Raw genomic sequence first — 17564 nt, 5'->3', positions numbered from 1 at the left:
ACTTTTTTTGTGTTCCTCTTATAACACTATCCAGACCGTTTAACTGCTATCCCTATTCATTTTCTGTCTCTGACAAAATTACTGTGTCATCGGCAAAACTCAAAGTTTTAAATTCTGGTCACTCAATTGTATAACATAAAACCAAATATTTTTAATTGAAATCATTTTCATTATGAAATTAACATTATCCCGAAGAAGAGACACGTGCAGCGCACTCAGTGGATTATATTTGCAAACATAGTGCCAGTCAGCGAAAAGGCACTGTTATATAGACCTATTTTTACCCAGTAATGTGAAACGTCAAATAGTAATGCTTGTTGTCTCGGTACTTGTTTGTCAACAGAGTGCTTGATCCTCGTGAGCAGATACGAGAAAGGGCTTGGTACATGTTAGAGTTTAAGATGGAAAGCAGGAACAAAATTCTGCCATTACTTCAGTTAGGACAGATACACATTGCGCTAATTGTAGAATCAGTTCAATGAACATGTAAATGCTATTTAAAATTTTATGCATAGAGCCAAACAGGACGGTAGTAAAACTGCTCGTTGACCGACTAGCTGAATCATATGCTAATGAACGACGTGTTCAGCAGTTTGAGTAACACTTCCAGTGCCTCTGAGTTTAAAGTGACATAGCGACAGTGGGCATTGTACCCTGCCGAATAGCAAGTGTCTGCGGAAGTCGGTTGCTGGAAGGCAGGTTCAGCTTCAGCACACGCTCCCAACAGTCCCTATGTAGACTGATCATTAAAGCGACAATCTCCCTAATCCTCTTCTGGCGTTTATACGCGATTCCACTCCAAAAAGAAGTTTAAAATCTACGAGTGAGTGCACACATAAAGCAACTGTTATTCGACAGAGTGTTCCCCGAGAGTGACTTGGTCACTAAACCACGAAACCATGGCCACATGTTATCCAACTTGCTGCATAGAAAGCTCAACTTGTCAGACTACCGGCATACCATTCATTGAAGCAAGTCCCACAAACAATAACAAACCATTGAGACAACATACTTTTTTACTTGCTTGCTTGCTTTTACAAATGCCTCTTCTTCGTTCAGTCAAGTCATCTCCTCGACCATCTTTTTTTTTAATTTTTTTTTCTTTTTTACGAATGAAAAGTGTAAAATTGTACATATTCTACAACGTTATTGTAGAACGTCCGCAATTTTGTGTTTTTCACTTACTAATGTTAATTTTTTTCTATCGAACGACAGAAGAATCAATTAACATCTATTATTTTAGCTTATTAACAACATCCTCTGACTTCAAGAAGAATTTAATAACCCCAGCTCCAAAGAAGGCAGTTGCTGACAGGTATCAATTTTGTGAGTTTCGTTTACTAATATTAACTTGTTCTCCCAAGCAACGACAGAAGAATCGATTAACATGAATTTTTTCTAGCATATTAAGAATACTCTCTGGCTTCAAGAAGAATGTAATAATCCTAATTCCAAATAAGACGGGTTTGAATAATACAGGGCCATCAGCTTCATAAGGTAATACTAACATTAATTATTAATTATTTACACAGGAATGGAAAAAGGTAGTCGAAGTAGGCCTCAAGGAAGATAAGTTTGGGTTCCAGAGAAATGCAGGAACACGCGGGCAATATTAACTCCACAACTTTTACTGTAATTTAAGTTGAAGAAAGGCAAACATAAGTCTATAGTATTTATAAATTTAGCGAAAGCTTTTGACAACTAATTGCTTGTCCAGTATGTGGAACACGATGAAGCAGGTTCCGCAATTGTGGCAGTTACTTCGAATCGATTAACAGCACCACTTGCACTTTTAATTTCTATCACCAAGACCAGATCCTGCCACCAAAGCTATTGTCCAGTGGTTATGAGTCTAGCGTTGTGGGTGTAGACAGATGAGTGTGTGCTTAACGCAGCCCCTAGTGCTGCAATACACTAACCCACCCCTGAGTGTGTAAAACTTCGTCACCTCCGCATTTTCTACCCTATCCATCATGGGCCACAACACATCACACCCCTCCTGATGTTTAGATATCCCCTTAAATAATGCCGCGGAATCTCCTAATATTCGGATCACCCCCGGCGACTTTAGCAACAACACTGATACCATCCTTCTACAGGTCCCCTTGCAACAAGCGCGACTGACTGAACCCTGACTATCCATCCGCACACTGGCTGTTTGCATGGAGCCAGCTAACGAGCTACGTGGATTCAGTTCAAATGGTTCAAATGGCTCTAAGCACTATGGAACTTAACATCTGAGGTCATCAGTCCCCTAGACTTAGAACTACTTAAACGTGACTAACATAAGGACATCAGACACTTCCATGCCCGAGGCAGGATTCGAACCTGCGACCATAGCTGCAGCGCGGTTCCGGACTGAAGCGCCTAGAACCGCTCGGCCACAGCGGCCGGCTCCCTGGATTCAGTAAGCTACTTACCGACTCATTGTTAATTCCACAGCATACGTGTGAATGGAGTCACATTTCGTTGTTGTGCAAATGTGACCATCTGGATCAACGACTGAGCTAACAACTCCCCTCCCCCCCTCGCCACCCCCCTCTCCCCAAGTCAACCCTTAAGAAACTGTCATCTGTTCGAGTTCGAGTCTTTCTTTACCTGCGCTCAAGTATAGATAAACACATAAAAAAATGTTTTGCATCTCCCCAGTTTCCAGAACTCCTGAAGATAGACGATGACTGTGGATATAGTATCACAGACACAGACCCTTTGACTGTTGAGAGATGTCACTAAAACCGCCCAAAGTTGTGAACAACCATTCATGAGCAGCGTCTGTTAGACGGAGGGGATCAGACAACCGATCAGTTCCAGTCATTCCGCCGGGAAGGAGGTACACTGCTCGTGTTGTTTGTTGTTCAACCATGCCTGGACGGTCAATACCGCTACTCGATCGCGTCCGCTTTGTTGCTTTGTGCCAGGGAGGGCTCTCAACAAGGGAAGTGTCCAGGCGTCTCGGAGTGAACCAAAACAATGTTGTTCGGATATGGAGGAGATACAGAGAAATAGGAACTGTCGATGACATGCCTCGCTCAGGCCGCCCTAGGGCTCCTACTGCAGTGGATGACTGTTACCTACGGATTATGGCTCGGAGGAACCCTGACAGCAACGCCACCTTGTTGACTAATGATTTTTGTGCAGCCACAGGACGTCGTGTTACGACTCAAACTGTGCGCAATATGCTTCATGATGCGCAACTTCACTCCCGCCGTCCATGGCGAGGTCCATCTTTGTAATCACGACACCATGCAGCGCTCGAATAGAGTGGCCAGCATGTTCTCCAGACATGAACCCTATCGAACATGCCTGGGACATATTGAAAACGGCTATTTATAGATAACGTGACCCACCAACCACTATGAGGGATCTACGCCGAATCGCCGTTGAGGAGTGGGACAATCTGGACCAACAGTGCCTTGATGAACTTGTGGATAGTATGCCATGAAGATTACAGGCATGCACCAATGCAAGGGGCGTGCTACTGGGTATTAGAGGTACCGGTGTGTACAGCAGTCTGGGCCGCCACCTCTGAAGGTGTCGCTGTGTGGTGCTACAACATGCAATGTGTTGTTTTCTTGAGTAATAAAAGGGCAGAAATGATGTTTATTTGACCTCTATTCCAATTTTCTGTACAGGTTCCGGAACTCTCGGAACCGAGGTGATGCAAAACTTTTTTCATTTGTGTATATTGCCTTTAGACCCAGAGAGGGAACACCCATTCAACTTTGTCCCTTAAATTCGTCGAACGTTCTTCCATTTTCATTGGCTTTCTCTTTTTGTACCTGCATTCCCTGACCTTTTTCTCTTTTTTGTTTGGGTTAACAGTCTGTAACATCAACACTAACATTAATTAAATTTTTCTCTGTGTCCAGGGACATATACTCGCATTTTGAGTCAGAGAAGAGATAGTATTTACGCATCACTATTGGGAATTACATACATTACCTGTTTTATTGGGCCTTGTTCAGCTTGCTCTGGCTTCTTCTTCACCTTTCTAGCATATGCATTGAAGCTGTGTGACTCATTTTTGCATTATATATTGGAGTAGAACAGCCACTGATGTATTAATCTTGTTGAACACAGTCTATTGAAAGATACAGAGATCCTTCTCATATTGTTCATTTGCAGTTAGTCAATATGTGAATGCACTCACCATTCTTGTCTTCTTAAATGTTAAATCTACAAATTCTATGTAATCTTAGTTATGTGGCAGTCCGCGTATAATACTGCTGTTGGAGAAAGGTATAACATTGTCAAATATTTGTCTCCACATATGTTTTTGAGAGAGCCATATTAGCAATCCTCAGTAAGACCAGGAATTATTGTTTCTATGTAACCTCGAAACTTATAAAGAGTTCAAGAAATATATCTTTAAAAAATTTTCAAACAAATTTTTATCTGTTTTTTCAATAAATCTGACATAACATAAAGTATATATTACATGTAACACAATCCAACCATTTTTTTACGTGAACCCTATGCTGTGGCGCATTTGCCGCAGAGGACCGGAGGCCGAATGTCTGCCGGCCTTACAATTCAAACGCCCACTCTATCTGCGGCAGGGCCAAGAAGTCAGCGAGTACACCATCAGAGGGCGAAGCCAGCGGCCACACCCAAATCTCAGTTGTATTATTATTATTATCCTCGTGTCAGAAACATACATAGCACACGGTTTATGTAGTCTTTGAAGAAATTTGGTCACTTTCAGTGCATTCTCCGTTGCCTGGTGAAGGTTATCTTCTGTACAGGTGACTGGACACAGTCGACACTGAAGTATATGTTGAACAATCTGTTCTTCCCCGCAGTCACATTGGGTTTTGCTTTCTTCAGCACATCCCCATTTTGCCAGGTTAGGCCATAGTCTGCCCATTCCTGACCTCAGCCTATTCAAGGACTTTCCGACTAGCCAATTCTCATAATGGAAAGAGAGTGAAGATTCTGAAAACCTTTTCCAGCCAGCACGGTGGGACGTCTCAGACCTCCATAGTTGCAGACTGGTTTCTTCATCAGTGGTTGTTAGTTTCCCCAGTGTTCTGACGAAACTTTTCCTTGACGTCAGCTGTTGTGTGTAGGGTTGTAGCCCATGCAAGGGATGCGTTTTCTCTTGCTCCAGTTTCGTTCTTCGCCTGTTTCCTGGTATTTCTCTTCGAAGGTGTGCAATTTCTGCAAGGTGGTAGAGCCATTCGACTGGAGTTGACTTCAAGCAGCCTGTTATAATACTGCATGTGTCGTTTGCGCCAGTATCCACCTGTTTGGAATGTGTTGACTTTTACCAAACAGGACAGGCGTACTTTGCATCGGAGTAGCATAATATAGTAGAAGTTCGGATGGTTTCAGCTTGGCAGTTTTCTCAATAGATTGTTCCTGATCGAGACTTTTCATTTTAAATCCAGGCAGTGTTTCTTGAATCTTAGAGATCTGTGGAGTGATATTCGTAGGTATTTTGGAGTGTCATAGTGTTCCAGTTTAACCCCTGGACATTCTATCTTTAACTTGCGGGTGGTTTCCTTTTCCCTCAGATGGAAACCACGAACTTGTCAAGAAATGACGGCTGATCCTTCCATACCAGAAATATCCAAATACAAGCCCTTTTTAGGGCAACAGCTAATCTAAAGGATGAAGACTATGTTCTGCTTCCGCGACCTAGCCAAGCAGCCAATTAGAAAGATGTAGTACTTCGCACATTGAGGATAGCTCAAGCCGGGGCAGCAGGAGGCAGTGACGTCACCAGCCCGGAACTGATGAACTTCACCACAGCTGTCGCCGCCCAGTATGCTGTCAACCACAGTTCTTAGACGACTACATCGCGGTTCGGGCAATGGACTCTGCCAGCTTGGCGCTTATGGACTTCGTAGCTCACTGCACTTACATGAAACACATCTTCCGAAAGAGAAACACCGAATTCCGGAAACCGTTTTTCGCTGTCATGTTTACACGTTAAGTTCTGAAGCGGATTTGCTAGCCCAGTTAAATGTGGCACCTGAAAAACAGCTGTTACAGTTCTGATTTAGTCAACACAATCGTTATTTCTCTTCAATTAGACGATGCGTAAATAGCTTCGGCCTAATATTTCAACTTATCCTTCACTGTACAAAAAGCCACTCCGTTCATATTAGCCGAAAATTTTTAGAAACAAGATTAAACTTGACAGCCCAAGCACGTTTTCAAATCAGATGCGTATACATGGGAGCGATTGCGAATTGGAAAACCGGTAACTAGAAGCGGATTTCCAGAATCTGTTTCAAAGTGTTTACACGACTAACCAGAAGCGGCATCGGGAAATCGGTTTTCGAACTCCGGTTCTTGGAGCCCCTTGGAAAGGGGGTGATTGTTTTGGTGATTGCACCTAGGGACATTAACTTTTTAATTACCCCTGTTCAGCACAGACCTGGTGTTCGTTCACAAGGAATTTGCTCGATAATGGCCTGCCAGTTACATCGCCCCGCAAGGGACTTCTATTATTTGTCTCCCAATTATAAGACTAAGTTGTTTACTATAGTGTTCAAGAATATCTCTTCTTGCTATAGTGAATTTCCTGACTGAGTATTTAATTTCTACGGTGTTAGTTTTGGAAGACACTTGAAGAAGCATTTTTTGTTTTGTTGTTAATATTTAGCTAAAGGTTCAGAACTGTGCATTCAACGTAATGGTGTCAATAACATGTTTCCAGTTTGAATTCCTTGTATCAGTTTGTCAGTCATAATACACTACATTGATCGCCATGACAGAACTTGATTATTGTTCACAAATTCTAGTAATTATTTATTTTACATGCAAAAATATCTCGATTTCAAGTGGATGGAGATATACCAACGGAGAAGAAAGTGACATAATTCCTGATGAGCCAAAAGAGAACTCCCGTCACTGGTTTTAAAATAGTTAGAATTTTCCTTTTATCACTCGCCATTTTTCCGCATTCAGCAGTAGTACTAAACTTTTCCAAATTTTTATGTGTGCAGAACATTTTTCGGATCAGTCTACAGCATTGTTGCTTACTCATAGCGTGTAACTGCTGCACTCCCGTAAGCGAAGCTTGCAACACGTGAAGCGGCACTAGTTTCTTTCATTTCGTAACTGGAAGCCATTATGTGGTATTTGACTGCAGCGAGAATATTTCTTAGTTAAAAATCAAGCAATGTGGATTTGTGTTTGTGTAGTTATGATATTTAATTACTATTTCGTGTATTTCAGCTTTTTATTTCTAATTGCTTTTCGCAGTGGAGTCTGATACTGATACTCAGCTGTCATCAATGTATCCCGCTAATCAGAATAATAAGATGTCGAAAAATTTTGAATCAAGAACAAATCAAACAGGATAATGCGAAAGTGCAGACTGAACTGGTAAGCAAGCTACAAAGTCTCGTGACTAAACAAGAGAAACTAATTACGGAGTAGTTCAGTTACTACCAGCAGTCAATGAAAGTGGAACTTCCCAAATGGCTGCAAGTGGATGATAACAGATTAACGAGTCAATAGAGGATAAGTTCTCCCGCTGTGAGCAAAAACAGCGTGTGCAGAATGAGTCTGCATTCCACGCTAATAAACAAGAAACCAACAAATGTGTCAGCAAGTAAAAGATACCGTCGACACTGAAACCATGGATGGTATGAGTCTGTGGTGAAAGGCGTCACCACGGTCAAACAGGCTGTAACACGAATCAGTCAAGTGACAGAGAGCGACAGCACATCTGTATTGTCAGAAAACAGAGTGTCCGGTCCCAGTAGTATTTTTATGCCACGAGCTGGGTCAAGTACCAAGCCTCAATTTAATGTTCTTATGTATGGTCTAGGCTCTATTGCTCTCATTTCTAATGCGATGATAGAAGAACAGATGATTCGCCATAGGCAGTTCAGCATATTTACTCCAGACAATAAACCCAAACATCCAATGATATTTATTCGATCCTTCCGCGGGATACTGCCTCACACGTGGAGTGATAGAAAACTTGTCAATTGATTTATGCAAAGCGACGCCACTTGCTGGGCCACAGTGACTGTGGACACCTGCCAAACGTATGACGAATTTGAACGACCCTTCTTGGCTAAATGTTGGTCAACAGGCATTCAGGAAAGGTTAAGGAAACAAGTATTCTATCCAAAACCGTGCCTTGAGTGTCAGGGTAGCCTCTCTCGATACACTGAAAAATATATTAACAAAATTAATTACGAATTGCAACATGTTGTGAATTCTAAAAGCTCATTGTCAGTCTTGACATGTGAAAAGCTTTTCAATGCCTCAGACGAAGATCTGGATAATATTGATTTAATTCACAGGGATGCTAGAGCACACAGCTTCCACAGACAAATACCTACGTGGGATCATGAGATGCCGAAAATCAGCAGTACAACCACGTTGAAAAGCGCCTCAGGCACGAGCAGCATCAACCAAGCAACAGGTTTTGATTATGTAGCCACAGTCCACGATAGGAGAGAAGAAAATCATGATAACCACAGCTGCCATGATAGATGATAATCGTAACTAAGACAGCCAAACCAACAGTAGCCTAACCATCATTCGGACAGACGAAAAAACAAGTACGGCAGCCATCTGAGTATTACAAAGGTTCAGTCTGATGAAATTTACGTTAAATCATTACACTAGACGAGACTAGAAGTAGCCCCACTTACCTGGTCTAAGCATACCGTAGGTGCATGGAACACGGTTTCCATCTTTTAAGGAACATTTACGCGATATGCAAGAATTGTGTCAAGGGCACAACGGGTGAAAGAACTGCGCTAAATGCGATGTACAAGCCGCCATTTACATGACAGAGAACAATTTACCAGTGACTGTAATTTCAGATACCGAGTCGCAGTTAAATGCCATATCACCAAACATGTTCCAGAGAATTTGTGAGCTGAAACAAGTTCCGATGCTTCAGTTAAGTAAGTGCAAGTTTCTTGGAGCCGTGAGCCCCACATTTAATTTCTATATCTGGTAAAAGTGAAGTGCTCAAACTTGTTCCTCATTGAGCAACCGAATCCACAGTAGGGCTAGATTTATTGGCCAGGAGGGATGCAATAATAGACCTCTTCGCTAACAAGCTGCATGCCAGCGTAGGGTATAATGACGTCATCTTGAACTTACCTACTATGGCCATTGGCCACGGCAAAGTCTCCCAAGGAGTAAGTATGCAACGTGTCGTCAAGATAACTGATCCTCGTCATCCATTCAAAGAAAATCTGTGTATCAATTTGTAAGAAGTCATTCACTCAAAAATGTAAGAGTCTGATTGTCTTCCTGCCGCCCAACAAGATAACGTAGAACAGACCTGCGTCACAGAGTTTTATGAACGTCCCAGAATCGTCTGTTGGTATGTGTGTAAACTTGATGTCTACCTGCACGAAACGTACAGTCACACGTTTTACAGTGTTCTCTGGATTTAGTGACCAGTGATCTCAAAGGAGATGGAAAACCATTAATTAAAGGACCAGGATAGATGTATAGATGTGTTACCGTTTCATTACACTCTTATGTGGTGGCCAGAATACCAAACTCTGGCAGGTATTCGCTAGTTCATCCAGAATCAGTAAGGGCGAAGGGGCTGTGCCCCTTTTCGTGATTTATAACTGTTCCACAAGTAACATGTGAACATAAAGGAGCTGTCTCTGCATCATACAGCAGAATGTATTTATTTCATGTATTTATTTATTTAAGCTGACCTGATTAGTTCCATCAGTCACTCTCTTATGCTGCACCAGGGTTTCACACATACAGAAGCTTTTTTATATCATATTTACCTAAGAAATAACAATTTTAATATGGTAAATACTATGTAAATGATTTGAGTGTCTTTAGCGACAATGTGAGTAAATACTATGAACTAATAAACGTTCCTCTGGCAGGACTTGTACTACTGCTACTCCTTTCACTAATGACAATAATCATAATTATTATTATAATAACAGATATAAAAAGACCTTATAGGTGTACAAAATAGAGATTTTCCAATAACGTGAGTTCTGGGAAAAGGAAAGTTAACGAGATTGCATCAACTAAGAATACTGGGAAATGAGGAAGATTTGGTTAAAAAGAAGGATGTACAAGGATAATGAGTGCGTACAAGGACAACGGTAATCACTACTGTTGCTTTAGTAGATGTGTTATTAACTTTCTTCTGAAGCTGGAGATGTTATTCAAGCCTCTAATACAATGTGGAAGGTTAGTCCAGAGTCGGGTTCTTGTTACTGAGAAGGACTTCTGAGAAAGTGGCTGAACGATGGAGTGAGACAGACAGGATTTTGTTCTGGTAGGAACGAGTATTTCTGTCATGTTGTTCAGACAAGAGCTTTAAGGTTGAGGAGGCATATGAGGGATAATTAATGGTGATAAGACAATAGAAAAGGCAGATGGTATTAAAATCTCTGTACGTGTCTGCGTGTATCCAGGATAGCTGTAGCTGTGCATGTGATAGTGAGATACGATCAAAGAGTCGAACATCACAGATATAACGAATAAAGATATTCGTAACCAGTTCCAGCCGCCGTGAGCTTTCCTGAGAAAGGCCTTGTAGGCTGATATCGCAGTAATCAATAATTCGTACAAGTTTCTTTTTCATGTCAAGAGGGAAGAGCTCGTTACATTTTTGTACGACATGGAGACATGCTGATGCCTTCTTGCACATTGCAGTTACATGGTCACTCCAATTTGGATATTCACCTATATCACTCCTAGACTCTTTGCTGAAGGAGACAAGTTGATATTTGTCACATCTAGCAATAAAGGTGGTAGGGATTCCCGATAATTTCAGTTAGTGAGCCTAGAACGGTCAACCAGTACCGCTTGGGTTTTGGATGGCTTGAGCTTTCACCCTATATCCTGCCCATTCTGGTAGTGCACACAGGCCGATGCTGACTTCCTCGATAGCTGTCTCCAGGTTTATTGGTTTTGCACTTAGATGCAACTGTAGGTCATCAGCGTACATGTTGTATTTGCAGTAGTACAAAAGAGGTGTCACATCATTGACGTACAATGGAAAGAGTATAGGTCCTAATACCGGACCCTAGCAAAGGCTTTACTGAAGTCTAAGAATCACATGATAGTCGCCTCTTGTGCATCCATGGCTAGCTTCAGGTCACCTCCTATCTTCATTAAGGCAGCAATTGTGCTGCAGTGTTAACGGGAATTTGATTGGTATTCGTCTGGTAGGTTGTTTGTGGCCTGGTGGTTTGTTAGCTGGTTGTGGAATACATATTCTAGGGTCTTGGATAGCGAAAAAAATATGCAAATGGGTCGGTAATTAGAGGGTGCTGTGGCAACGTCCTTTTTAGGTAGTGGCTTAACTAATGTTGTGCTCAGGCCTCAGGGAAAACACTTGTGGTTAAGGAAAGATTGAATATATCCGTTATATAGGGCTGTAGTGTGTCAATAATAAGCTTTACAATTTTGACTGTGATGCCTTCGTATCCAGTAGATTATTATCAGAAACGGATGATGGATTTTTTGACAGTATTGCAAGTAACATGCTTTAGACATAATTTTTCGTGACTGCAGTTGCTTACGTCTATGAAGTAATCAATGAGATTCTGTTTCGCTTTTAGTTTAATTGTGGTTGTCCGTAATGTGAAGTACCGGTTCAGTGCTTCAGCTGGGATAATTGGATCAGCTGCAGCTTTCACTTTGCGTATACCAAGGCCACGCAGGTTCTTCCATAGTACTGGTGGTCTATTTCAGTTGTCAGTTAATGTAAGGGCATGCCTGAGTTTACATTTCTCACAGCTTGACTGACTCTGTTCCGCATCTGATTTTCAGATGTAGAGGGAAATTTATATGTCCGATATGCAGCTCCCTCAGATTCATGACATGTTTTAGTTCTTCTGTTAGGTAAGTTGCAGGTTTCCTTCTTGCTTTTCCGGTCTTTAGGGGAGTATATTTGTCACACAGTTGAGTAAGTTTGTTAGTAAATCCATGAAGTTTATCGTTTATGTCCGAGAAGGGTATATAAGAAGTCTCACGAACTATTTCTTGCACCTCAGTTGCAAGTTCAGATAAATTAATGCATTTGCAGTCTCGGTATGTAGTCAATTGTGGTTTATTTCTGGGACATTCTAGCTAATATGTTATGAAAATGAAGTCTTGGGCACACATGCCGAGTAGAGACATTTGAGACATACGAATTATTCTGTTTGGGAATTTTGTTGCAAATATATCTATGAGGGTGCGACAACTGTTCGTATGATGGGTAGGAGCTAGATGCAGCAGCGACACATTTTAAGAAGAAAGCATTCACTTAAATTTCACACTGGACGAAATGTGTAGAAAATTTATGTTGGTGTCACCAGCTATAATTACATGGTCGTATATCGATTCAGAGTTAAAAGAGCTGTTTCGAAGCAGACAAACCAAAGTAATTGAAAAAGTTTGTAGAGGACACATACCAGGTACTTTCGGTGAAGGGATTTGATCTCTATGAACATATAATATATTCCACTTGTCTATCTTCATTATTGTTGGATGTGTGCACAGTGGGTAATAAATCACAGCTTATGCACGTCGCTACTTCTCTTCCTTGTCTTTGACATCTGTCGTGTCTTGGAAAGATGTAGCCATGGACGTCTATGGTTTGAAATATATGACGGAACTCATCGAGATGAGTGGCAGAGACTGGACATTTGAGGAATGTGGAGCTTGGTACGTTCAGGTATAAAACTCGCAAGGTTGCCGCGGCTGGACGTTAGAGACTCTGGATCAGCGATAGCGAGGGAACAAAGCATAGCGAAGCGCGCTAAAGGTGGGGAGGATGGGTTTCTTCAAGTGAAAGTGTCAGATACCTTCAAGGGGGAGAGAGGTTTTATGGCCAAAGGCAGCGGGCTTCGCAGCAGTTGCTAAAAAGTCGAATTATGAATGGAAAAGAAACTCACTAAACAGAGCTAGAATAATCACTGAATATGAATGTAACACTAGGCACTACTCACACGAATCTTGAATATGTTAAACTACTTGATAACACCCTAACTGCATGATAAAACTTCTAAATTTCCGGTAAACTTGCAAGCAGAACTAGCTGTCGTCACTCACTCACCGCCATCTTGCATGTAGTTAATACTGTTACGTTTTTATGTATGTCATTTGTAGACATTTGTTCAACTACACTGGTGTCAAAAATAAAAGTGACAAACGGAAAATTTTCAAGGTTACTTTTATTTTGCCATAAAACAGTATAAAAGATGATAGGAAAGTGGAAACGATGTAAATAATACAGAACGTAAACAACTGTAACATGCATAACGGTAGACAAAAATGTTCTTCGTTTTTTCCAACCTGACGGATTCGCACACACATTCCGAGAACTGGTTAATGTGCTCAGTATGGGGTGTGATGATGTTATGTCTCATGTAGAGGCAATAACGCCCATTGTTCCTGCAGAGCTGCTTGCAAGCCAGGGAGAGTGAATGGTGGATGCTAACGTATGCAAGCCGCGTGCGTAATGGTCACTTCAAATAAGACTTGAAACTCGGCGGCCGAACTTCGCCGGATGGCGCCTGCCAGCCTTCAATGTCACACGATCATTTTTTTCTGTGGGATTCAAACCGGGAGAGCGAACACTCCACGACATGACTGTAAAATCTTTATCAGTACGACGTCTGGGCCCACAGCACCTCGCAACAACCGCAAGTGAGGTCCCAAGATCTCGCTGCGATACCTGACAGCAGTTAAACCTTGCCGATTCACCCACGCAGTTTCATGGAGAGGTGTTCGAGTGCTAAACTTAATCCTTGCTCACACCGTTGGAGACCATCCTCGATCTTGGTCTCTTTCCACGATGTCTGGGTCCCGAAATCGTTTTCCACGTTCTCTCGAGATGCGAATCCATCAAGAATCACTCTCCAGACTAAATTGGGACTAATCTGTGGAAACAACATTGGCCCAGTGTTCGATCGTCCAGGCAGCATGTTGATGACTACACTCCAGACGTTCCCTTCTGTGAAGACGCCTCAGAGGTAGACATACAGGATGCCTCTGACAATAAAGGTCACTCTTCTGTAGCCCTCTGCACACAGTTTGGCTCGATACAACACATCCAGTTGATGCTGCGAGGTTAAATGCCGGTTTCCGTGCAGTACTAAACCGCTAATGTCGTGCACTTACAGCCAGATAACGGTCCCCTCTTTGTCTTCCGGATACAGTTTCGGTCTCTACAAACTGTCACCACATCCGAGAAGCAACAAAATGATTCACATTAACCCATCGGCCCAAATCAGTTTGTGACTGTCCTGTTTCCCTTCTTTGTATGGCCCTCTACCGCACAGAATCTGGTAGACATCATCTCTGTGGCATAGGCCTACCACACCGTCTGTGAGACAGCGATTGCGGATGTGGGACTACCCAGCAAACACTACCTTGTTTCACAGGTGCCCTGACCTCAGCCATCGCACGGTTGTCCGTTGACCGGAATGCCCTATTTCCTACAGAACACGATAGTACTGGTTGACAGTTTGTATGATAATAACGTCACACACCGTCAGGTGGCTTGTGGAGTATGGATGTAGATCTAGATGTAGAAATAGACACAGGGCGGGAAATAGCGGTTTGTTGCTTTGATTTTGGACACCAGTGTATATTGCATAATATAGATATAGATAGAGATATATGGTGTGATGGGCATAAGTGCATGTTTTTTATATATGATACCTTAATTTTTCCCTTGTGTCGAACAGTCTTCCCAAATACACATCGCAAACTTTACGACCTGATGCTTTCTGCATGGTCGTAACTGCACCACTAAGTGGACTGTGCCTGTTAGTACAGACTAACCATTTTGCATGCATGCATCCACACTTCAACATCTGACCTGCTGCCCAGGGGAAAATACCATTAATAGCTTGCTCTTGCCACATGTACCTACAGGTACAGCCCAAACTAAAAATGTACAGCTAATAGTAGGTATAATTATTAATCTGAAAATGACGGAAATACTGATGTAACGTTGTTCAGTACACAGTCCTTAGTCACCAATAGGTACATCTGCAATTATGCCCGTTACACACTGTGTATGTGTGTGTGTGTGTGTGAAACATTTTTATTCCGTGCATACTGGCCACGGGATAAGATGTTTACTTGTGATATGCTAATCGTGAAAGATATTAGTCACATTTCTGTGATATATAATACTGAGTGTCTGATATATTCACTATCTGCTTAGTATTTACACAGTTTGATAAGCACAGTTGCGTCTATAAACAGAGAATTTCAGTCAATATTATGTTCTGCCTTACGGAGGTCTTGTCATGGGGGAAGCTTCGTGAGAGAGGTCCACCGCATGAGCGTCTAGGAAAGTGATTCCAGTGGTGTTTTCCCGTTGTCTTCCACTAATAATGATAGAGTGATAATGAGGACAACACAACATCCAGTCCTTGAGCGGAGAAAATCCCCGACCCAGCCGGGATTCGAACCCGGGTCCCTTGGCATGACTGACCGCCGCGCTGACCTTATTTTTTTCCTTCGATATAGTTCGTTGCGTTTGGTCTGGGCGGACATCACAAGACATCCGTTCAAGCTGATCGTTGATTCCTTGACTCAGTTTTTTTATTACAGAGAGTACACAGCCCTCTGACCGAACACGCTGAGCTACCGTGCCGGCGACCACTCAGCTATCGGGGCGGACAATATTGCTAGAACTAGGGTAGTTGATCTGACGAGATATGCATCTATGGCCACTCTCCTTTTTCCAAATACCATGAACTATTGTCAGCACTTTGATACGCTGTTCTTCTGACAGTCGCAATAGGCACTGTACAGGGATTTGACGTATTGATGAGGACGTCGTGTTCTGTTTTAGATTTTGTTTATGTGTTGGTTGCACGCATTTATCACTCAGCTATGGGGAGGGTAGGAGTATTTATCTGCAGTAGAAGTAACTTGAAGGTGATCTTATTTATTTACTCTGTATGTAAATACCGAGGCGCACAGTTCGATGTTACTATCTAATCCCCAGGTTCGATTCACGGCCAGTTCGGGGATTTTCTAGGCCCAGGGACGGGGTGTTTGTGTTGTTCTCATCATCTCATGATCATCATTCGGGTAGTGGCGATATTGGAAATGGAAAGACTGGAACTTGTACTGGCGCTGATGACCACGATGTTGAGCGCCCCACAAATCATCATCATCATCATCATCACTACCTAAGCTGACTGCATTCAGATCTATGTTTATTCAGAACTGTTAGTGTCCATTCTCTGATAGTCAGTGAGATTAGAGACTAACATTAGGTGCAAGTAATTAACTCTCGGTATTTAGTGACGAAATATGTGTTCATACGAATTACAATGCGAAGTCACAGAAACTCTGGTGCTCTGTGCGGCGTATTGTAACTTGTTCGCCTGAATAATAATGAACATTACCGGATAGAAGGGCAGACTATACTTTAACGACGTGCAAGGAGCAGGCTTCGCACTGTTGAAGCTAAATCATTTGAAATTACTTTTAAAAAAATCTTCTCGATCTACTATCCATGTCATTTAGAATAAAACATTCGAGCTTTCGACAGCTGTCTCCACCGTCGTCATTAGGAGCTGAATTCTCAGTCAGAGAATTGACGTTTGGAGCATTATGTACAGGCCCCTCCAACCGGCTTGGGACTTTGGCGAAGAATTTCGCACGATGTTCCTCAGGAGAACACTCAACTACTCTGTCGATCAACGCCAAGCCGAACAACTGCTTGCATAATGCCCAGAAATGGGCAAATGCGTTATTGACTTGCTCAATTTGTGAAGCTCTTTCTTTTGAATTTTTCTGAAACTGTGATTGTTTGTTTGTCTGTACGTGAACATCACATCTGTCGATTTCCGTCCCGTTCGGATAATTCCTTCGTGGTGCGGCGTTTGCTTTTTACTTCCCTTAGAGCGTAAATTACCCTCAACGCTGTGATGATAGTTAAGTTCATACGGCTTCCTCTGCGAAAGTACATAGCGACATAAGTTCCCACACTGTAGAAAGCTCTGAAATGTTTATTAAGTCACGGAACGTATATCGGAAAGACACATTAGACACCATAGGAAGGCCGTGTTCATTACAGTCGACAAAAATATTGTCTCTATCGCTGTCAAAATTGAGTCTGACTGTGACGTTATCTGGATGCGCGTAATTGTCTAGGTTTAATCAGCTTCATTGTTGGATGTGTTTACTGGACACCCGGTTTCGCAGTGAAAGTTTTATAAGTCTACGGTCAGCACCTCGGAAAAACCCAGCAATATTGGCTGGTGGCGATTTTAGCCTACCGACTATAGACTGGGATGTGTTCACTGCAGGTATATTGACAAGCAGTCTTGTGAAGTACTCTTGAACACATTGTCTGAAAACTGTCTTGAGCAGCTAGATCTACAGCCCACACTCAATGGAAATATTTTAGACCTTGTAGCTACAAACATAAGTGATCCCATCGATGGTGCCATTACTGAGACAGGGATTAATAATTATGATGCCATCATACCGACAATGGGTCCTAAAATTAATAAATGTATCACTGTGTCTAGGAGAGTATTTTTGCTAGAATGCGCTGATATCAGATGTTAGCATCCCACTTTGACAATGAATGGACGCCATTTAGTTCCAGCATGGTGAACATAGAG

Source organism: Schistocerca piceifrons, chromosome 5 (genome assembly GCF_021461385.2).
Source record: "Schistocerca piceifrons isolate TAMUIC-IGC-003096 chromosome 5, iqSchPice1.1, whole genome shotgun sequence".
In the NCBI taxonomy this organism is placed as follows: Eukaryota; Metazoa; Arthropoda; class Insecta; order Orthoptera; family Acrididae; genus Schistocerca; species Schistocerca piceifrons.
The sequence above is the reverse complement of the archived record's forward strand: the minus strand, read 5'-3'. Positions refer to the sequence as shown.